Consider the following 23,484-nt stretch of genomic DNA (forward strand, 5'->3'; position numbering starts at 1 on the left):
TTCCTCCAAATTTTTGGCAGCCGTTGCTTCACTGCATAGGCAAACAGTATGGGAGACACACTTCCTAATAATGGGAGCATTTTTTGCAGGAGGCCCTCTGACCTCTATGTCTCTTGCTAGGGGCATTGGAGTTCCTCCAAATTTTTGGCAGCCGTTGCTTCATTGCATAGGCAAACAGTATGGGAGACACACTTCCTAATAATGGGAGCATTTTTTGCAGGAGGCCCTCCGACCTCTACGTCTCTTGCAAGGGGCATTGGGGTTCCTCCAAATTTTTGGCAGCCGTTGCTTCGCTGCATAGGCAAACAGTATGGAAGACACACTTCCTGATAATGGGAACATTGTTTTCAGGAGGTCCTCCGACCTCTACGTCTCTTGCAAGGGACATTGGAGTTCCTCCAAATTTTTGGCAGCCATTGCTTCACTGCATAGGCAAACAGTATGGGAGACACACTTCCTAATAATGGGAACATTGTTTTCAGGAGGTCCTCCAACCTCTACGTCTCTTGCAAGGGGCATTGGAGTTCCTCCAAATTTTTGGCAGCCGTTGCAGTCACTGCATATGCAATAACAGTATAGGAGACCCACTCGTTAATAATGGGAGCATTTTTTGCAGGAGGCCCTCCGACTTCTACGTCTCTTGCAAGGGGCATTGGGGTTCCTCCAAATTTTTGCCAGCCGTTGCTTCACTGCATAAGCAAACAGTATGTGAGACACACTTCCTAATAATGGGAGCATTTTTTGCAGGAGGCCCTCCGACCTCTACGTCTCTTGCAAGGGACATTGGAGTTCCTCCAAATTTTTGGCAGCCTTTGCTTCACTGCATATGCAATAACAGTATAGGAGACCCACTCGTTAATAATGGGAGCATTTTTTTCAGGAGGCCCTCCGACTTATACGTCTCTTGCAAGGAGCATTTGGGGTTCCTTCAAATTTTTGCCAGCCGTTGCTTCACTGCATAGGCAAACAGTATGGGAGACACACTTCCTAATAATGGAAACATTGTTTTCAGGAGGGCCTCCGACCTCTATGTCTCTTGCAAGGGGCATTGGAGTTCCTCTAAATTTTTGACGGCTGTTGCAGTCACTGCTTACGCAATAACAGAATAGGAGACCCACTTGTTAATAATGGGAACAACAAAGCATAGCCGGCTGATGGCTCTCTAACAATAGCGAGGGCTGACTGCTGGCCCTTTAAGAATAGCCTTTGTGACTTTCAGACTCCCTCCATCATAAAGGAAACAGGATGTGTCTGATGATGTGTCACACACCACATGGTCAGATAAGGTTGTAAAATGTTAAAATGACATTTCCTGGTGAATGCATTTGTCTTGGTTGAAAGCAATGCAAAAGTGCAAAAACGCATCAAACACACTACGTGTGAACATAGCCGAAGGTGTGGAGGAGTATTTTTGTTTTTGTATATTTATTTTGCCTTATATACAAGTCATTACCCTGGAAAGGATGTTCCTTAACATATTTCCCAGGAAAATTCATTTTGATTTTGTTTTTGTATGTTTTATTGTGAGTCCGTAAAATTGCCGTAATACTTCTGACAACGTTGTTGACAGCAGTGACCTGGGAGTCAGAAATGCTTCCATTGGTCTTCCCCATGCTGTTCCCATGTCATTTGAACACTGTTCCCATCGATTTGGGCAATTTTTAGGCCCTCTGCAGACTGCTGTGGGAGCCGCTGGAAAAATGCTCAAGTTTCCCATAGACTTACATTGGGCTCTTTACTCGGTCCGAGCACTCGAGCATTCCAATTTGCTTAACTTGAACAACGAGTACCCGAGCTCATCATTAATAGATATATATATGGATAGATATATTGATAGATAAATAGATTTATAGATAGATAGATACATAATAGATCGATAGCTAGATGCAATTACCGCTGATCAGAGCCTGTGTTTCCTGAACCCGAGCCCGAACAGTAACACCGGCTTCCAGAGGAAGTCTGTGTTCGGGATCCGGGACCGAACAGTAGATGTTCGGTACGGACGCCGAACTTTATTGTTCGGGTTCGCTCAACACTAGCTGTGATACTATTAAAAGGGGGTGATACTAGGTACTAAACATGCAGGGTGCCCAAACTTTTGCATCTGTCTACTTTCCTTTTTTTTATTTTTAAAAGGTTAAAGATGACAATATATATATTTTTCCTAAAATGCAAAGGAAATGTGACATCTTTAAGTGTAGGGTTTTTAGAGATCATTTATTCTTCAACTTGCTTAACTATTCAAAATAACAGTAATTTTGACCAGGGGTGCCCAAACTTTTACATGCCACGCAATAATCATCACAGGTCACTGTAATAAAATGGCCAAATGCTGCTCGCCTTGGTAGGCTATTGCTTGCTATGGTTGAAAAACTAGTATGATGGATCATTCATGACTGACCTTTGTGGTCATGCAAGTTTTTATTATGTACTGCACATTATCTCATAGGTTTTTTAGCAAGATAATGGTATGAGATCTAACAGACCAGCGATGTAGAAACAAAGTTGAATAGGTGATGATAATTGTATTGAAAACTTTTTATTATTTTAATCCTGCAAATGAAAAAAAAAGTCATATTAAGTGTATTTTTAAACGTTCTCATATGGTCTAAGTCAGAAAAAAATATTTTCCACAAAAATTGCCTTCCCAGTACTTTATTTCTCCATTATTCTTTGGCTGCTGAAGTAATTATAAAAAGGCGTAATAAAGTGTCCAAATCCCAGGTCATATCTTCATGGAATTAAATCATCATTTCTTTTTTTTTGTTGCTCACAATAGTTAACATTTTATGTTTCTTTTTTCTTTTAGTACTTATAAAATGAGTTCATGTTCATTTCAACTGTTCCATTTACACTATGCATAATTGCATATTTTCTTGTCTTGTATGTTTATATTTATTCTTTGCTTACAATGCATAAAACAGCGCATATGCTTTTCAGGAAACAGAGGAGAGGAAATTCTCTGGATTTTTTATTATTCCAAGTTACAAATATGATTTTTTTTGTAAAGGAATCCACAAATTATAAAAGTTGTACACATGAAATCTTATATTGATTGCATACCCATACTTAATATATTATAGATTGATTAAATTATTAAAGAGATCTTAGGAATATGAAGTGGATGAAAATGTCCAATAGTTTCCCTTCTGTCTGTCCTTTGAGAATCTATTACTTTACTATATAAGGAAAAAGAACAATACTCATGTTGACAGCTTTGGTCATGGTCATTCATGGTTCAACTGTAATTACAGTTGAAACCAGAAGTTTACATCTATAATATAACGGTAGATGTGTCCTTCTGTCCGAAGCCTCTATAGACTGCGCAAGCACGATGCGCCTGCGCAGTCTGGCCAGGGACAGAAGAAGATGTCAGCTGTAATTATAGGTGAGAGGGAGGAGGACGAGGATGAAGGACTGTGGTGCCAGAGATCGCGGTATGCGGAAGCACTGACCGCATACCGTGATCTCTGGCACCATTAGGACACATACCTCAATGTCTCCGGCGAGTCTGGAGTAGGAGTGTGGGGCCGGAGTTCGCGCCTGCACATAACAGGATGGGGGCGCACGATGGGGGCAGCACAGATCAGGATGGGGGCAGCACAATGGGGGCAGCACACAGCAGGATGGGGGCAGCAAGACTGGGGCAGCACAGAGCAGGATGGGGGCAGCACAGAGCAGGATTGGGGCAGCACAATGGGAGCGCAGGATGGGGCAGCACGATGGGGGCACAGGATGTGGGCAGCACGATGGGGGCGCAGGATGGGGCAGCAGGATGGGGGCGCAGGATGTGAGCAGCATGATGGGGGCAGCAGGTTGGGGGCGCAGGATTGGGGCAGCACATAGCAGGATAGGAGACCATATACTAATAAAAATCTCCCAGGTGGGACCCTTTGAAGCACCGGAGGGCAGCGAAACGGCCGTCGTCCTCAGTCTCACTCCCCCGCACACCCTTCGGGGTCTCCGTCCCAAGCCGCTAGCCAACATGTACTGTTGACAATAATAAAGGACATTACTGGATATATTGGTGAGTGCTAACTTTACTTAACTCTTTAATCCGATACTAATAAAAATGCTCGCCACCCGAGTGCAGAACGGGTTCATTAGCTAGTACACTAGATAAAAAGACACATATGCATGTTTTTCTCAATATCTGACATCAAATCAGAATAAACCTTTCCCGTTTTAGCTCAATTAGGATTACCATAATTGTTAATATTTGCCAAATGCCAGAATAATGAGAGAGAGAGAATGTTTTAAGGCATTTTTATTACTTACTGCAAAGTCAAAAGTTTACATACATTTCATTAGTACTTGGTATTATTGCCCTTAAACTGAATGACTTGGGTCAAACATTTGGAATATCCTTCCACAAGCTTCTCACAATAGTTGGTCAGAATTTTGGCCCATTCCTTCTGACAAAACTGGTGTAACTGATCCAGGTTTGTATGTTGCCTTGCTAGCACCTGCCTTTTCAGCTTTGCCCATAAATTTTCAATAGGATTGAGATCAAGGCTTTGTGATGGCCACTCCAAAACATTAACTTTGTTATCCTTAAGCCACTTTGTTACCATTTTGGCAGTATGCTTTGGGTCATTGTCCATTTGGAAGACCCATTTCCGCCCAAGCTTTAACTTCCTGACTGATGTCTTGATATGTTGCTTCAGTATTGCCACATAATATTCTTTTCTCATGATGCCATCTATTTTGTGAAGTGCACCAGTCCCTCCTGCAGCAAAACCACCTCACAACATGATGCTGCCACCCCCGTGTTTCACAGTTAGAATGGTGTTCTTAGGCTTCCAAGCTTCTCCCTTTTCCCTCCAAACGTAACAATAGTCATTATGCCAAAAAAGTTCGATTTTGGTTTCATTAGACAACAGGACATGTCTTCAAAAATTAAGGTCTTTGTTCCTGTGTGCATTTGCAAACACTAATCTGACTTTTTTATCTTTCTTTTGGAGTAATGGCTTCTTCCTGGCAGAGTGGTTTTTCAGCCCATGCTGGTACCATACTCGTTTCACTGTGGTTATTAACGCAATCTTTCCAGCTTCCGTCATCATCTTAACAAGGTCTTTTGCTTTTGTCCTTGGGTTGATATGCACATGTCGGACCAAAGCACGTTCACTTCTGGGACACGGAACCCGTCTCCTTCCTGAGCGGTATGATTTCTGGACATTCCGATCTTGTTTGTACTTGCGTATAATTGTTTGTACAGATGAACGACGCACCTTCAGGTATCTTGAAATTGTACCCGAGGATGAGCCAGACTTGTGCAAGTCCACAATTCTCTTCCTGATATCTTGGCTGATTTCTTTAGACGTTCCCATGATGCTACTAAAAGAAGCAGTGTGTTTCAGGTGTGCATTAAAATACATTCACAGGTGTGTCTCTATTTATCTCATATGTTGCCAAAAGACCTATCAGAAGCTTCCAAACACATGACAGCATCATATGGGCAGTCCAGAATTGTTTAAAGCCATAGTAATCTTAGTTCATGTAAACTTTTGACTTTGTAGTAAGTAATAAAAATGCCTTAAAACATTCTCTCTCATTATTCTGGCATTTGGCAAATATTAAAAATTATGGTCTATCTATTTGACCTAAAACGGGAAAGGTTTATTCTGATTTCATGTCAGATATTGAGAAAAGCATGCATATGTGTCTTTTTATATAGTGCATGTAAACTTCTGGTTTCAACTGTACATAAAATGATAGAGAGTAACTACATTTTGGGGATGTCAAAACACAAATGTAGAGCATTCATGTAGCAAAATAGAGCTTTGAAAATCTGACTGCTATTGATTTTTGGCTTGTGGCGGAATGTCTTTGACACTTTTGAAATTAACTTTACAGCTTGATCAAAATGGACTTGACTCAATGATCTGTATATAACTATCAATATTGACAGTTGTCACCAGGGGCAGACTATAAGGGCAATCTAGGCTACTTCCAGGGGCCAAGCACTCCAAGAGAGCCCATATCCATATTGCTCTAATTATAATACAAAATATTGGTTGCACTGGCGAGGTAGGGAGCCATTTGCTGCCTGCCATATACAATATTCAGATTGCTCTAATTATAATACAAAATGTTGGTTGCACTGGCGAGGTAGGGAGCCATTTGCTGCCTGCCATATACAATATTCAATCTGTATCATAAGGACAGTATAGGACATAGGATAAGAACAATAGGTTTAGTCTATAGGATAGGAAATAGTTAACAATAGAACTAGCCTAGTGGGTGGGAACTAGTGTTGTTAAAAGGGGAGCACTTCCTGAGAGTGTGTGGATAGAGAAGTACAGTGTCAAGGTCAAGCTCTGGTGCAGTGGGGTGCTAGGGGCAGCATGGGCCAATCGTTCAAGGCATTGGGAGACCGTACTGACATCCCTGTTGGACATTCCAGTAACGTCTGCAGCCTGGGGCTCGGGCCAGGTATCAAGGAGTGGGCCTGGTCTCCTGACATCTTGAGGTCAGTGGATGTGGAATTTATGTCAGGTGGCAGGTGGCGGGATGCACTGCTGAAATGGACAGGAAATGCCTGAGGCGGGCTTAGGCTATGTTCACACATCATGTTTTTTTCATCGTTTTTTGCTGCAGATTTTTATGCAAATTTTCAGCTGCCTTTTGCAGTACCAGCAAAGTCTATGAGAAACCAGAATTCTCTGTTCACACATCATGTTTTTTTTTTGTTGCGTATTTTTTGCCTTGCATGTTTTTTTTTGAAAATAGAGCATGTCTCTCTTTCAGCGTTTTTTCACTGTTTTTTCACCCATAGGAAGTAATGGGTGGTAAAAAAAATGCTGAAAAAACACACCAAAATTTGCATTAGTGTTTTTTCAACGTTTTGGATGGCAAAATAGAATGAGGTTCTTTTTTTTACAGAACTTTATGTACATGCATAAATAAAGACAAAAGGACAGTGAAAAAAAGGCTGAAAAAACGCTGATAAAAATGCACCAAAAATGCATCAAAAAAAGCACCAAAACTGCAAGAAAAATACTGAACAAAATGCCCTGAAGATAGTTTTGTTGCAGATTTGTGACGCAAAAAAACCATGATGTGTGAACATAGCCTTAGCGGTAGCTCAGGACGAACGAGTGGAAGGACTTAAGAGGTATTGTAATAAGGAGGGTAGAAATATGAAATGCTGTGCCCTATCCCACATGTCACCACCTGATGAACTTGAACTGTCTAATAAACGTTTGTCTATTGTAAAGAACTTGGTGTCTCCTGAATTGAGTGCGGCGGCTGATGAGGATGGTAGCCTGGAGGCAGCGGATGCCTGCGGCCTATAAGTGAGTGTGATGCACCCCACACCTGACAGCACACTTGGACCAGACCCCGGTAAAGTTAAGTGGGTGGCGATGGTTGTCCAGAAGAAGAAAGAGCGGGAGAAGTGGGTGCGGGTCCAATTGAAGTGTCCAAGATGCGGCGAGGTCGGCAACTGGATGCCAAATGGTACGGGTTCATACAGGAGGCGGTCACTGGTGATAAGATGTACATGAACGCCTGTTCCTTACCACATGGCATGGGCCCTACGTGCTACGGCAGGGAGAGTGCCTCAGCTTTATTATAGAAGATGGACTGCGAGGGTAGTATGCAGTAGTGTTGACCATGATCCCACCATGGGAGGGGGAAAATCCTCGGACAGTGCAACCAGGAAGGGTGAACCACCAGGCTGCCCAGCTACGACTGGAGGCTGCCGCGGCCAGGGCTCTGACACCTCCCAGCCCAGCGCTCTCCGGTACTACAGAACGGACCTGGAAGAAAAGCGTGGAGAGAAGGTCCAGCAGCACATCCTCCACCACCAGCATCATAGACACTGCCCTTGCTGAAGCTGCCAGTGCTCCGGCCACAGTAATCATGTCCCAGGTCCCCCACTCAACCACCTACGTTTGTCAGTCCAGAGCAAGGGAGATCCGGATGTGAAGGTGGCTACAGCATCCAACATGGTGGCCAGAATGAAAAGGTCAACTCTGACCAAGTTCTGAAGCTGTACTTGTTGCACGTAAAGAAAAGAAGAAAGGAAAATAGAACTGTTCTGCGTTCCAGAGGGCAGTGGGCCCAGAATTGACTGGGAACCCTTGAATGTTGGCCAGAATGGCAGAAAGTTATTTGTTTTCCCCCCTCCCAGTTTGTTTTACACAGGGTTGCATACTCCCCTGCTGGGTTGAGGAACTGTGAACCACTTAAGGGCTCAAACTCTTTCTGGCCTTTCTGGACTGTTTACATGCACATCTTCCCATAAACTCTACCTCTTGTTTTCTATGAACTTTGTCCCCAGGGGCTGCGAGCCTGACACTAGGGCAGCATTGTGCAATTTAAACGGACTGTTGTTCACAACAGTGGGAGGGGAGAAAATGGACGACTGGACGTTTGAGCCAGGTCAGGACTGTGAACTGTATTCTTGTCTTAAAGTACTGATGATGGATTGTATGGACTGTGCTCCTGAACTGATGGAGCTATTGATGTGTTGGCCAACGGCCTTTGGTTATAAAGAATGTGGACATGCTGTACCACATTCTCGAAACTAGTGCGACCAGGGTCATGTGGACCCATGGAGACAAATGAATGACCCGATGTTTCTACCATGTTGAAGAAACTGGACTATACTCATGGACTGTCTGGAAACTGTTGTAGTGTAGGCCTAAGGGCAATTGTTTTATAGGAAACATGGACTCGGATAGACATGAGTTTCCACTTCTAACCGAGAACACTACCTAATTAATGTATTGTGCAGGAGGAGAACTTGGTAAGCACTCAAGGACTGCTTAGCGGTTGTTATGTTGGCCTATGGGCCCAAGAACTTGAGCTCTATTATTCTGGAGTCAGTGCGTTCTCTGGCAATGGACACTTTACACCCTGGGAAGAGGAGTGTACTGGTTTATTGTGTTTTATGTGAATTTTATATGCTGCGTGTTGTCTTTCAGGTTCCAAAATGGTTGAGGTTGACAATGTTTAAAGGGGGGGGGGGTGTAAGAATGTGGACTGTCTTACCCTGTTCCTGCCCCTGGAGACAACAATCGCGCTGGTTGAATGGTGTCATGCAGTTTTAGATGTAATGTGAAGTGCTGAAGAGCAGTGGTCATGACTTAGCTGCTGTCCATTCAGTTTTGCTCTAGCACTTTACAGACAAACGGTGTCCCAGTCCCAGCATGCTTTCAGGTGTGGAATGCATCACTCTCACTTGTAGGCCTCAGGACTCCACTGCCTCAAGGCTTCCCCCTCATCAGCCACCGCACACAGGTCAGGGGACACCAAGTTTTTACAACAGGGAAATATTTACTAGTCAGCTCAAGCTCATCAGGTGGTGACATGTGGGATAGGGCACAGAATTTCATGTTTCTTTACTCCTTAGTACAGTACCTCATCAGTCTTGCCACTGACTCCATCAGCCTCAGGCATTTCCTGTCCACTTCAGCAGTGCTCCCGGGACCAGCACCTGCCCCTTATGTAATTCGACGTCCACTGACCTCGAAATGTCAGAAGATCAGGCCCACTCCTTGGTATCTAGTAGAGATGAGCGTTGTTCGACTCGAACTGTTCGCCAATCTCAAATTTGAGCTGTTTTGGGCGGTATTCGAGCCGTTCGGCGAACACGAACGATTTGAGAAAAATTCGGCTGTTTGAGGTTATGTTCGATAACTGTTCGTGCACCAAAATCATAACTGGATTTTTTCTCAATAATGATGAAAATTAATGTTAATACGCAGTTTGAGTGTACAGCGGGGTGGGGGGAGGGGCAGGGGATGGATCTCTGCAGGAAAAATGAAGATCTCCATTTTTTTTTCTCTTTCCCGCATTTACAGTGGGGAGGTGCAATCTGTCAGCCTATCAGCAGCGCACACACGGAGCGAAGTGCTTTTTTTCACACAAGCAAGGGCATGTGTCATTGGCAGTGTATGTCACATGTCCTTGCCCTATAAGACCAAGCCATTTTCCCCGTCGCCACCATTTTCTCACTGTTGCAGCTGCGTGTTAGACGGCACCGCTGTTGCTGTGTGCGCTATACCTTGTTAATTTCAAGCCAATTTTCGCACAAATCTACAGATAGCTTGGGAGTAGGGAATAGTTGTGATTGCAGTCCTTTTAAGGACTAGGTTACAGCATTTCCTACGACTTTTATCAGGCAGGTCTGTGCTCTTAAATAGATAGATTGTGGGAGTAAAGACTAATTGTAATTGCAGTCCTTTTCAGGACTAGGTTACATCAGTTCCTATCAGTTTTTGCCAGGCAGGTCTGTGCCAGTGCTGTGCAAGTTTTTTTCACAGCATTTGGCTGAATCTAGCAAAGCTAATCCTTTTTGGCCTATTGCAGAGTGTGTTAGTCAGTGGAGTAGCCTATCTGTGTTGCAAGATATACCACCTGTGTATAGAATACCTATTTTTTTCCTGCACCTAGTGAAGTAAAATCTTTTGGGCATAGCATCATTCTATTAGTCCATCTATACTGACCTCCATCAGGTTGCAAATTGAATATATATTTTTTCTGCATCTAGCTCTGAAAAAATATTTGGGCTTCTAGCAGTGTGTGGGACTTGTTCTATTAGTCCATCTATACTGACCTCCATCAGGTTGCAAACTGAATATAATTTTTTTCTGCATCTAGCTCTGAAAAAATATTTGGCCTTCTAGCAGTGTGTGGGACTTGTTCTATTAGTCCATCTATACTGACCTCCATCACGCTGCAAATTCAAAATAATTTTTTGTCTGCATCTAGCTCTGAAAAAATATTTGGCCTTCTAGCAGTGTGTGGGACTTTCTCTATTAGTCCATCTATACTGACCTCCATCAGGTTGCAAATTAAAAATAATTTTTATCTGCATCTACCTCTGAAAAAATATTCGGGCTTCTAGCTGTGTGTGGGACTTGTTCTATTAGTCCATCTATACTGACCTCCATCAGGTTGCAAACTGAATATAATTTTTTTCTGCATCTAGCTCTGAAAAAATATTTGGCCTTCTAGCAGTGTGTGGGACTTTCTCTAATAGTCCATCTATACTGACCTCCATCAGGTTGCAAATTAAAAATAATTTTTATCTGCATCTAGCTCTGAAAAAATATTTGGCCTTCTAGAAGTGTTTGGGACTTTCTCTATTAGTCCATCTATACTGACCTCCATCAGGTTGCAAATTAAAAATAATTTTTTGTCTGCATCTAGCTCTGAAAAAATATTTGGCCTTCTAGCAGTGTGTGTGACTTTCTCTATTAGTCCATCTATACTGACCTCCATTAGGTTGCAAATTCAAAATAATTTTTTGTCTGCATCTAGCTCTGAAAAAATATTTGGCCTTCTAGCAGTGTGTGGGACTTTCTCTATTAGTCCATCTATACTGACCTCCATCAGGCTGCAAATTAAAAATAATTTTTATCTGCATCTACCTCTGAAAAAATATTTGGCCTTCTAGCTGTGTGTGGGACTTGTTCTATTAGTCCATTTATAGTGACCTCCATCAGGTTGCAAACTGAATATAATTTTTTTCTGCATCTAGCTATGAAAAAATATTTGGCCTTCTAGCAGTGTGATGGACTTTCTCTATTAGTCCATCTATACTGACCTCCATCAGGTTGCAAATTAAAAATAATTTATATCTGCATCTAGCTCTGAAAAAATATTTGGCCTTCTAGCAGTGTGTGGGACTTTCTCTATTAGTCCATCTATACTGACCTCCATCAGGTTGCAAATTAAAAATAATTTTTTGTCTGCATCTAGCTCTGAAAAAATATTTGGCCTTCTAGCAGTGTGTGGGACTTTCTCTATTAGTCCATCTATACTGACCTCCATCAGGTTGCAAACTGAATATATTTTTTTTCTGCATCTACCTCTGAAAAAATATTTGGGCTTCTAGCTGTGTGTAGGACTTGTTCTATTAGTCCATCTATACTGATCTCCATCAGGTTGCAAACTGAATACAATTTTTTTCTGCATCTACCTCTGAAAAAATATTTGGGCTTCTAGCTGTGTGTGGGACTTGTTCTATTAGTCCATCTATACTGACCTCCATCAAGTTGCAAATTGAATATAATTTTTTTCTGCAACTAACTATGTAACCCAGCCAATAGTTTTGGCCTAATACCACAGTTTGGCCACTCAGCTCTGCTCGGTTCCCATCCATTGTTTTTTTGTGCAAACAACTCCAGAGTTGTGAATTAGTTAACCACCAAAATGAGTGGAAAAAGGCCTGCTGCTGGTGGAAAGGGGAATAGGTGTGTTGGGAAGGGGAAAAAAGGTTGTGTCCGTGGGGTAGGTGTTAAAGCAACAGTAACATCTGCAGAAGAAAGACCATCTTCCAGCCATACTAAAATGTCTACTTCTTTTAGCGGACAATGTGATAAGATCCCTTTCTTACGGCCACGCCAATCGCTACAAATTCCAGATGAGGCACAAAAACAGCAGGTGCTTCAACGGATATCAAGTGCTCCTTTAAGTGGGCTCTCCTCCACATCAACTTCAACATCACAAATACTCCAGTCCTCAAAGGTGTCACCCCAATCGCACTTGCTTCCTCACAGCTCCCAAATCTCCAGCTGCCCGTCTGAGTAGGAGGTAGAACAGATGGTTGAGTCTGCAGAGCTGTTTACTCATACTATAGCCTGGGAATCATAGGTCGACTCCAGCGCTTCTGTGAATCCAGACGAGGAAATGATCTGCACTGATGCCCAGAATTTTTATGAGTCGGATCCAGGACCAGACGCAGAAGGTTCTGACCATAATGTAGACCCTCATTCCCAAACTGTAACTCCTGTTGGTGGAGACAATGAGGAAGACGATGATGAGACTCAAATACCTGATTGGAGCGACAACTTTAGTTTTTTGTCAGGGCAGGAACAGGTTGGCTCTGAGGACGACGGGTGTGATAATGCACAGGGTGATGATGATGAGGTTGGAGATCCCACTTACTGTCAACCCACAGTCAGCCAAGAGATGAGGTCAGCAGAGGAGGTGGAGGAAGATGCTAGTGACGACGAGGTCAGGTTGCGCCTTCCTGGACAGAGACGTAGTACTGGAAGCACGTCAACAACTGCATCCTCAAACACAACTCTGCCTCTCACCACAAGTCGTGGTGGCTCTTCAGGTCGCATGGGTGCTAAGCCTTGCATAGCCTGGGCATTTTTTCAGATCGATAAAGATGACCCAACTCGTGTTATCTGTAACATTTGTCAGCAAAAGCTAAGTAGAGGCCAAAAAATACATAGTTTGAGTACTTCATGCATGAACCGGCACATGGACATGAAGCATAAGTTGCAGTGGGAAGCTCAGTGTGCTACAATGCGGCCTAGCCGGCCGGGCCAACCACCGTCTGCCATATCTTGTGCATCCGCGGACTCTTCATCCTCTGTGACTGGGGGGACAGCAGTCACACCTGTTTTGGGGCGCAGACCTGCCACCTCTTTACCCGCAACAGCCAGCGTGATTGGCAGGTCATCATTTTCTTTGGAGGTGGTAACACCAGCTGGTGTTGAGCGCTGTCCGACATCGATAGCACCACCTTTGGATCAAGGCAACCTAACATGTCTGCCTGCATCTTCCTCACAGACCGGCAGTTTGCCGGGGACACCCTTATCAACCCCGTCTAAGCACAATAGCCAGCCCTCGGTCCCTCAGATGTGGACAAGTAAAAGACCATTTCCTCCTAGCCATGAGAAAGCTAAGAGGTTGAATTTCACCATCTGCAAGCTCTTGGCTACAGAAATGCTGCCTTTCCGCCTGGTGGACACAGAGGATTTTCGAGACCTTATGTCCGTCGCAGTGCCCCAGTACCAGATGCCCAGTCGGCACTACTTCTCAAAGAAAGATGTGCCTGCGCTCCACCAGCATGTCGCACACAACATCACCGCTTCTTTGAGAAACTCTGTGTGTGACAGGGTGCATTTCACCACAGACACTTGGACGAGTAGGCATGGACAGGGGCGTTACATGTCGCTGACTGGGCACTGGGTAACTATGGTGACAGCAGGACAAGGGGCTGCTGTCCAAGTCTTGTCGTCCCCACGAGTTGTGCGTCAATCCTCTTTATGTCAAAGTTCCTCCACTGCTTCTGCCTCCTCAACCTCCTCTTGGTCTTCCACCTGCACCCAAAGCCTGTCTGGTCATGCCACAAGCTTTCTAACTGCGCAGAAGGGATCCTGCACACCTCTTTACTATGCTGGCAGTAGGGCTCAACGTCATCAGGCGGTTTTTACTTTGAAATGTCTGGGAAATGTGAGTCACACAGCTGAGGAGTTGTGGTCAGCTCTGGAGAACCAATTTCATGAATGGTTGTCTCCACTGGACCTGAAACCAGGGAAGGCCGTGTGCGACAATGCTGCAAACCTGGGTGCGGCCCTTCGCCGGGGCAATGTCACACACGTGCCTTGTATGGCTCACGTGTTGAACCTGGTTGTCCAGCAATTTTTAGCCCACTATCCCAGACTAGATGGCCTTCTGCAGAGGGCACGGTCGCTGTGTGCTCACTTCCGCCGTTCGCATCCCGCAGCTCAGCGACTTACATCTCTACAGAAGTCGTTGGGCCTGCCACTTCACTGGCTAAAATGCGATGTGCCTACCCGGTGGAATTCAACTCTGCCCATGTTGCAGCGACTGTGGCAGCACCGACAAGCCCTGGTGAAATACGTTCTGACGTATAGCCTGGGCCAACGAGATCCAGAGGTGGGGCAAATCATGCTGGAGGAGTGGTCTCAGATCAGGGACCTATGCACCCTTCTGCACAGTTTTGAAATGGCGACGAAGATGTTTAGTGCTGACGATGCCATTATCAGCATGACTATTCCGGTGATTTACATGCTGGAGCACATGATAAACAGAATTCGGAGTCAGGTGGTGGCACAAGAGGAGGTGGAGGAAGTAGAGGAGGAGGAGTTGTATGCGGAAGGGCTAACATCTGCAAGGTCCAGACGGTCGGCAGCACCAAGGCGGCAGGCATGTGAGGGTGGGGGAGATGGTTTTACCAGGGCGCATGGTAGCAGCCAAACTAGTGAGGAAGGTGCAGGAGCCCAGGAAGAAGTGGAGGACGAACTGATGGAAGACTCATCAGATGAGGGAGACCTTGATCATATTTCTGTTGTGCGAGGTTGGGGGGAGAGGACAGAGGAAGGAAGCATGATTGTTACCTCGCCACCAACACAACAGGGACTTGGTGCTCCTGGATGCGCAACATGAGTGCCTTCTTGCTGCACTACCTGCAACATGACCCTCGAATTCTGAGAATTAGAAATAATCCTGACTACTGGGTTGCCACACTGTTAGATCCCCGGTACAAAAGTAAATTTGCAGAAATTATTCCTGCCATAGAAAGGGATGCACGCATGCAGGAGTATCAGCAGAGACTGTTGCAGAATCTTACATGTGCTTTTCCACAAAACACCAGTGGTGCACGTAGTGAATCTCACAGTTCCAACTTGCCAACTGTGGGACCGTCAAGTGTTCAGCACTCAAACCGTAACAGAACCACAGTATCTGCTGGTAACATCAATTTTGCGGAATCATTTCACCACCTTTTTAGCCCATCCTTTGCAAGGCCACAGGAGACAAGAAGTCTGACACATAGTCAACGCCTAGAGACGATGGTACAGGAGTATCTCCAAGTAAACATTGAAGCCATGACTGTGTCACTGGACCCTTGCTCTTTTTGGGCTTCCTATCTGGATAAATGGCCGGAGCTAGCCACTTACGCCTTGGAGATCTTGTCATGCCCCGCAGCCAGCGTTCTGTCTGAACGTGTGTTCAGCGCTGCTGGTGGTGTGCTGACAGATAAGCGCACGCGGCTCTCCACTGATAATGTAGACAGACTCACGTTCATAAAGATGAACAAATCATGGATCCGAAACGACTTTTCTACCCCTGTGTCATCCTGGGGAGAGTAAAAGCTTGATGATTGGTTAAAATCACCCTACCAACCGTTTTAAGCTTTCAAATTACTAATCATGTTTATCTGTATCTTGGCTGGAAAATAATTTGGGCTTTGTAGCAGTGTGCAGCACTGATTCTATTAGGCCATCTATAATAAGCTCCACCAGATTTAAAATTACTAATCATGTTTATCTGTATCTTGACTGGAAAATAATTTGGGCTTTGTAGCAGTGTGCAGCACTGATCCTATTAGGCCATCTATACTAAGCTCCACCAGATTTAAAATTAATAATAATTTTTAGCTGCATCTAGCCCGGAAAAAAATTTTGGGGCTCCGAGATGCGCAAGACACATAAGTGCCTTCTTGCTGCACTACCTGCAACATGACCCTCATATTGTCAGAATTCGAAGTAATCATGACTACTGGGTTGCCACACTCTTAGATCCCCCAAACTTTTCGATCAACCTTTTCATTTTAATAAAGACCAAAAAAATGGTCATTTTTGAAATTATAAGCATTAGCAGGTTATTAGAAACTGAAATCAAACAGTTTCAACTCAAAACTTTATTCTAGGTGATGTTACATTTTCACATAGGACCCCTTGTTCGAAAGGAGCTTCTGAACTCTCTCGTCCATTGAATTTGTCAGGTTTTGGATGGTTTCTGCTTCAATTGTTTTGCATGAGGACAGAATACCCTCCCAGAGCTGTTGCTTAGATGTGAACTGCCTCCCGCCATCATAGACACTCCTTTTGATGATGCTCCAGAGGTTGTGAATGGGGTAGAGGTCAGGGGAGCATGGGGGTCACACCATAAGTTTGTCCCCTTTTATGCCCATAGCAGCCAGAGATGCAGATGTTTTATGTGCAGCATGAGATGGTGCATTATCATGCAAAAAAATGATCTTGCTGTGAAATACACGGTTCTTCTTCTTGAACCATGGCAGGAAGTGCTGTTTGAGAAAATCCACATACATTATGGAGTTCATCTTTAGCGCCTTCAGGGATCCTAAAGGGGCCGACAATCTCTCTCCCCATGATTCCAGCCCAAAACATTACTCCACCTCCTCCTTGTTGGCGCTGTAGCCGTGTTTGCGTGGGGTGTCCATCAACCAGCCATCCTCCATTCCATCCATCTGGACCATCGAGCGCTGCACGGCACTCATCCGTGAACAAAACAGTTTTGAAATCAGTCTTCATGTAATGTTTGGCCCACTGGAGCCGTTTCTGCTTGTGTGAAGTGGACAGAGGAGGTCGACAGGATGGCGTATGCACAGCTGCAAACCTCTGAAGGACCCTGCATCTTGTTGTTCGGGGGACGTTGGAGGCACCAGCAGCTTCAAAAACTTGTCTGCTGCTATGACAAGGCTTTTTTGCCGCTGCTCTTTTAACCTGACGTAATTGCCTGTAGGAAAGAGTCCTCAATTTGCCCTTATCAGCACGCACACGTGTGTACTGTGAATCAGCTACATACTTCTTGATTGCCAAGACACTTCATCCTGATCATCGCACAATGTTGATTGTAGTCATGCCTTGACCTAAACACTCCACAATTTGTTGCTTCTCAGCAGCCGACACATCCTTTTTCTTTCCCATTTTGGCAGAAAATGTAGGCTGCTTAATAATGTGAGACAGCCTTCTTAAGTAGTCTTGCCTTTCATTGGACACACCTGCCAAACTAATTAGCACAGGTGTCTGCAATTGCTTACAGTGATATAAAGAGCCCTGACACACATCACCATCAATGAGTTTAACTGACAAACAAACAAATTCTTCCCTTATCACTCCTAAACACTTTTTGCATAATAATTTGAAACACAGTGTACATGTGCTTTTCCACAAAACACCAGTGGTTCACGTAGTGAATCTTACAGTTCTAACTTGCCAACCGTGGTCTGTATGGAGTTGTTCAATAAAGGGCCCAAAATTAAGATAACATAGATGGGAGAGGTCTCTATGAATAGGAATTCCTAAGTATTTGATACCCTGTGAGGGCCAGGCAAAGGGAAAGTTGGACTGGATGGAATCCTATATGGATTTGGGGAGGGAGACATCGAGGGCCTCAGACTTCGCTGCATTGATTTTAAAATTTGACCATGTAACAAAGTGATCTATTTCAGCCATAACAGCATGGATGGATATATGTGATTGAGTGATATATACTAGGACATCATCAGCAAATAGAGAGCACTTGTACTCGGTGCCTCCCACCTCAATCCACCTAATATTGGGGTTATGGCAAATTGATGAGAGCAGGTGCTCCGTCACTAGCATGTATAAGAGAGGGGACAGAGAACATCCCTGCCTTGTCCCATTGGTGATTGTGAAAGGTGATGAAAATGTTCTGACGCGCCCCCTGGGCCTTGGGACACCCGGAGCCGGACCCTTTTTGGTGGATGCTGGTGGTTGTAGTCTCCGTGGCTGCGACCCGGTTCCGTGGCTCAGGGCGGTCAAACCAGTGGCGGAACTATTTATGTGGTTTTGATGTTTAAATGTCCGACTACGCCACCCGTGGATTGCGGTCAGAGTGAACCGCCGTTCCAGGGCAGACCGCTGAGGCTGGTGTTGTGGGTGCAGCAGAGCGTAGCATAACTCCCCACGGGAGGAGTATAGCCTCAGGGCCGTGTATGCGGAGGATGGGGGTGATTGTGCAGGGCAGCAGCAGTAACGACACGGAGTCAGTGATGCAGTCCAGGGCCTTTACTCACAGTTCTTATTATGCAGACCACGTCTGCAGGTAACGGCTGCCCACGTCGTACTGTGCTCACCAGGTGAGGGGCTCAGACAACTCCCAGATAACTTTGGAGCACTTCACAGGACCCCCTTTGTGTGTCCTTTGTCTGGCCTTTCTTACCAACCCTTCTGTCCGGCTGCCTCGGGCCTCCTCTTGGTAAACTTGGCGCCAGTTTCCCTGACCCTATGTGGTGCCTTCCTAGCGGGTGTAGCGAGGGACTGCGCCACATAAAATGTCACAGCCTCCGGTTTCTAGCTGAGGGTTGTTTCCTGCCTCCACTAGTTTCGGGGACCGGTCTCCCCCTTTGACCTGACCCCTCCACGCAGGTGGATTCGGGCGTGCGGTGGCGACTCGCCCGTCCGCACCCCTGGGATCCCTTCATTCCTCGTTCCTGGGGCCTTCTCCGCTCCTCTTCCTTCCTTCTCCCTCTTCCAGGCCTGGGCCTCTGTTACTATGCCCGCCTCCGGAGCAGAGCTCATGCAGAGCCCCTGCTCCCTGCCACTTCTGCTCAGACTTCTCTGCACTGAACTAAGATGGTGCCCACCTTTTATACTCCCTTCTCAATGCACCCAGGAACTGCTTCCTCCCTGCTCCTGCACTACAGGGTTCCCCTTCCTCAGTGTTCCCTCCCCCCACTCCAGCCAGGGACAGGGACTGTCGTGCCCATCTCAGAGGCATATTGGTCGCCCTGCCCCACGGCAATGTGGTGTAATGCATGCAGGTGTCGGGTCCTGATCCACACTCCATCCTTACCTGAGAGTGAGATATCACACCTCTGGGTGAGGTGCAATACCTCTGTAGCAACCGAGCCCTCAGGGTGCTACAGTTCCATTTATCTTCAGCCTAGGTGACGTATTGTGATACAGGGCCGTGATTTTGGCTATAAAAGGGTCCCCTAGACCCCTACCCCAAGCTTTTTAAGAGAATCATATATGGCGTGCCAGGAGACTCTATGGAATGCTTTCTCAGCATCCAACGAGAGTATCTAATTACAAATTTTTAACTGCATCTAGCCCAGGAAATACTTTGTGCCTAGTAGCAGTGTCTGCTAGTCAGCGGATTATCCCGGCTGTTAAGCAAGCTACACCACCTGTAGTTTGGACACTTAATTTTTTCAAAGGAAATGCTTCGGGACCATGGGATTCTCAGTGAAGAGCATCAGGAGGCACCCCAAGGCATAGGGGCTGGGACTGGCAGTAGGATGCCTTGCGGTGGACAGCCGAGCTCGATCCTTATAAAAGCTTTTTAACTGCAGTAGCTTTAGTGGACGCTACTGGAGCTGGAATTACGCGGCTGCTGGCATGAGATTTGCCCTCCAATAGATCCTTGTAAATGGATTTAAAGTGTATTCATTCAAATTAGAGAGACAATTTAAATTAAAAAGCTTAGAGCTGCCTCCACCACAGGGGGGCTCGCTCGACCCACCAGCGGACAGGCACCAGTATTGGGAGAGGGGGGCTGGCCGTCAGGGTTCACCGCGGCTCTGGCACAAACCCGGTGACACGGAGGTGGCACGGGCAGGAGCGGACTGAATGTGTCGGCTTCTCACTTTTTGGATTTTAGAAGGGCATGACATGCCTATATCTGTGTCTCCCCCTCCTTTTACTCCTCCACCTCTTTTCTTTTCGCATGACTATATGTACTTGTCACTTTTCCATGTGTTAGTTGTGTCTTCTGAGCAGTTTGTCAGCTTTTGGACACCTTTGAAGGTGTTTTCTATGTGTTTCTATGTGTTTTTGTTTGCCTGCCATTGGTTTTAATGGTGTTCGAAGGTGTTCGACGAACAGTTCGGCGAACACACGGGTGTTCGACGAACCGAACCGAACTCGAACACTACGGGGGTGGCTCAACACTAGTATCTAGCCCGATCCCTAGGCTTCAGACATTACTGGAATGTCCATCAGGGACGTCAATTAGGCCTCCCACTGCCTCCAACAATTGGCCCATGCTGCCCCTTCCAGCCCACTGCACCTGAACTTGACCTTGACACTGCACTTCTCTAACCACACACTATCAGAAAGTGCCCCCTTTTTATCAAAACTAGTTTACACCCACTGGGCTAGTTCTAGCTTTAACTATTTCCTTAATTCCGCAGCATAAACGCTTGGAAAACACATAGTTGGCACACAGCCTACTACACTGTGTGCAGAATTATTAGGCAAGTTGTATTTTAGAGAATTATTTTTATTATTGATCAACAACTATGTTCTCAATCCACCCAAAAGACTCATAAATATCCAAGCTTAATATTTTTGGAAGTTGGAGTGTTTTTTTTTTAGATTTGGCTATCTTAGGAGGATATCTGTTTGTGCAGGTAACTATTACTGTGCAGAATTATTAGGCAACTTAATAAAAACCAAATATAATCCCATCTCTTCTTTATTTTCACCAGGTAAACCAATATCAGTGCACAAAATTTAGAAATAAACATTTCTGGCTTGCAAAAACAAAAACAAAAAAAATAGTGATCAATATAGCCACCTTTCTTTATGATGACACTCAACAGTCTTCCATCCATAGATTCTGTCAGTTGCTTGATCTGTTTTCGATCAACATTGCGTGCAGCAGCCACCACAGCCTCCCAGACACTGTTCCGAGAGGTGTACTGTTATCCCTCCCTGTAGATCTCACATTTTATGATGGACCACAGGTTCTCTATGGGATTCAAATCAGGTGAACAAGGGGGCCATGTCATTATTTTTTCTTCCTTTAGACCTTTACTGGCCAGCCACGCTGTGGAGTAGTTGGATGCATGTGATGGAGCATTGTCCTGCACCACTGCTTGAAGAAGTTGTCTTCCAGAAACTGGCAGTAGGTCTGGGAGTTGAGCTTCACTCCATCCTCAACCCAAAAAGGTCCCACAAATTCATCTTTGATGATACCAGTTCATACCAGTACTCCACCTCCACCTTGCTGGCGTCTGAGTCGGAGTCGAGCTCTTTGCCCTTTACTGATCCAGCCTCTGGCCCATCCATCTGGCCTATCAAGAGTCACTCTCATTTCATCAGTCCATAAAACCTTTGAAAAATCAGTCTTAAGATATTTCTCGGTCCATTCTTGACGTTTTATCTTATGTTTCTTGTTCAAAGGTGGTCGTTTTATAGCCTTCCTTACCTTGGCCATGTCCCTGAGTACCGCACCCCTTGTGCTTTTTGATACTCCAGTAACGTTGCAGCTCTGAAATATGGCAAAACTTGTGGCAAATGGCATCTTGGCAGGTTCACGCTTCATTTTTCTCAATTCATGGGCAGTTATTTTGCGCCTTTTTTGGCCAACACACTTCTTGCAACCCTGTTGGCTATTTGCCATGAAACGCTTGATTGTTCGGTGATCACGCTTCAAAAGTTTGGAAATTTCAAGACTGCTGCATCCCTCTGCAAGACATCTCACAATTTTGCACTTTTCAGAGCCCGTCAAATCTCTCTTCTGACCCACTTTGCCAAAGGAAAGGAAGTTGCATAATAATTAAGCACACCTTATATAGGGTGTTGATGTCATTAGTCAACACCCCTCCTCATTACAGAGATGCACATCACCAGATTTACTTAATTGGTAGTTGGCTCTCAAGATTATGCAGCTTGGAGTAGGACAACCTGTATAAAAAGTATCATGTGATCAAAATACTCATTTGCGCAATAATTCTGCACACAGTGTACACCAACCGATAGTAGTACACGCAGTATAAAGTATACCTGAAATAGTCCTGCAGGATTATACTGGCAGACCTCAGCGCAACCACCCCGACGGCCGTTTTGGTAAGCCTTCGTCAGGAGGTGTAGTGGAAGAGGTGTCGGTCCCCATTATACTAGTTCTACTCTAATGAAATTGATATCACTTTGCTGGTGTCTGCCCCTAATTTTTGGAAATGTGGAGACTCCTGATTGGGTCTTCATCTGCTGGGTTGGCTGTAGTGGAAGGGGTGTCAGTACTCCATTTTACTAGTTCTACTCTGGTGAAATTGATGCCACTTTGGTGGTGTCTGCCCCTAATTTTTGGAAATTGGCAGCTTTTGGGCCCCTTTGAAGGTGTTATGTATGCGTTTGGTTTTGCCTTCTATTAAATGCATTGGGATTCGGATATGTTCGACAAACTGTTCGACGAATTGTGCGGCGAACATCGGTAAGTTCGCCGATCTGGAATGAATCGAACCTTCAAAGGTTTGCCCATCTCTAATGCTTATCAGCAATAACTGCAATCAAGCATTTGCTATAACTGTCACTGAGTCTTTTACAACGTGATGAAGAAATTTGGCCCACTCATCTTTGCAAAATTGTTGTAATTCAGCCACATTGGAGGGTTTCCAAGCTTGAACTGCATTTTTAAGGTCCTGCCACAGCTTTTCAATCAGACTAAGGTCAGGACTTTTGACAAGTCCATTCCAAAGTCTTAATTTTGTTTTTGTTAAACCATTAACAGGTGGACTTGCTGGTGTGTTTTGGATCATTGTCCTGCTGCACAACACTAGTGCGCATCAGCTTTAGGTCACGGACAGATGGCTTAACATTCTCCTTCAGGATTTTTTGGTAGACAGCTGAATTAACGGTTCCATTTACCACAGCAAGTCATCCAGGTCCTGAAGCAGTAAAACAGCCCCAGACAATCACACTACTACCACCATATTTTACTGTTGGTATGATGTTCCTTTTCTGAAATGCTGTGTTACTTCTACGCCAGATATAATGGGACAAAAAGTTAAACTTTTGTCTCGTCAGTCCATAGAGTATTCTCCCAAAAGTCTTGGGGATAATCAAGATGTTTTCTGGCAAAAGCAAGATGAGCCTTTATGTTCTTTTTGCTCAGCAGTGGTTTTCATCTTGGAACTCTGCCATGCATGCCATTTTTGCCCAGTCTCTTCCTTATGGTGGATTCATGATCACTAACCTTAAAGGAGGCAAGTGA

This window comes from Phyllobates terribilis, unplaced genomic scaffold (assembly GCF_046119375.1).
Source record: "Phyllobates terribilis strain yellow unplaced genomic scaffold, ASM4611937v1 Scaffold_1__5_contigs__length_1240528914, whole genome shotgun sequence".
Lineage (NCBI taxonomy): Eukaryota > Metazoa > Chordata > Amphibia > Anura > Dendrobatidae > Phyllobates > Phyllobates terribilis.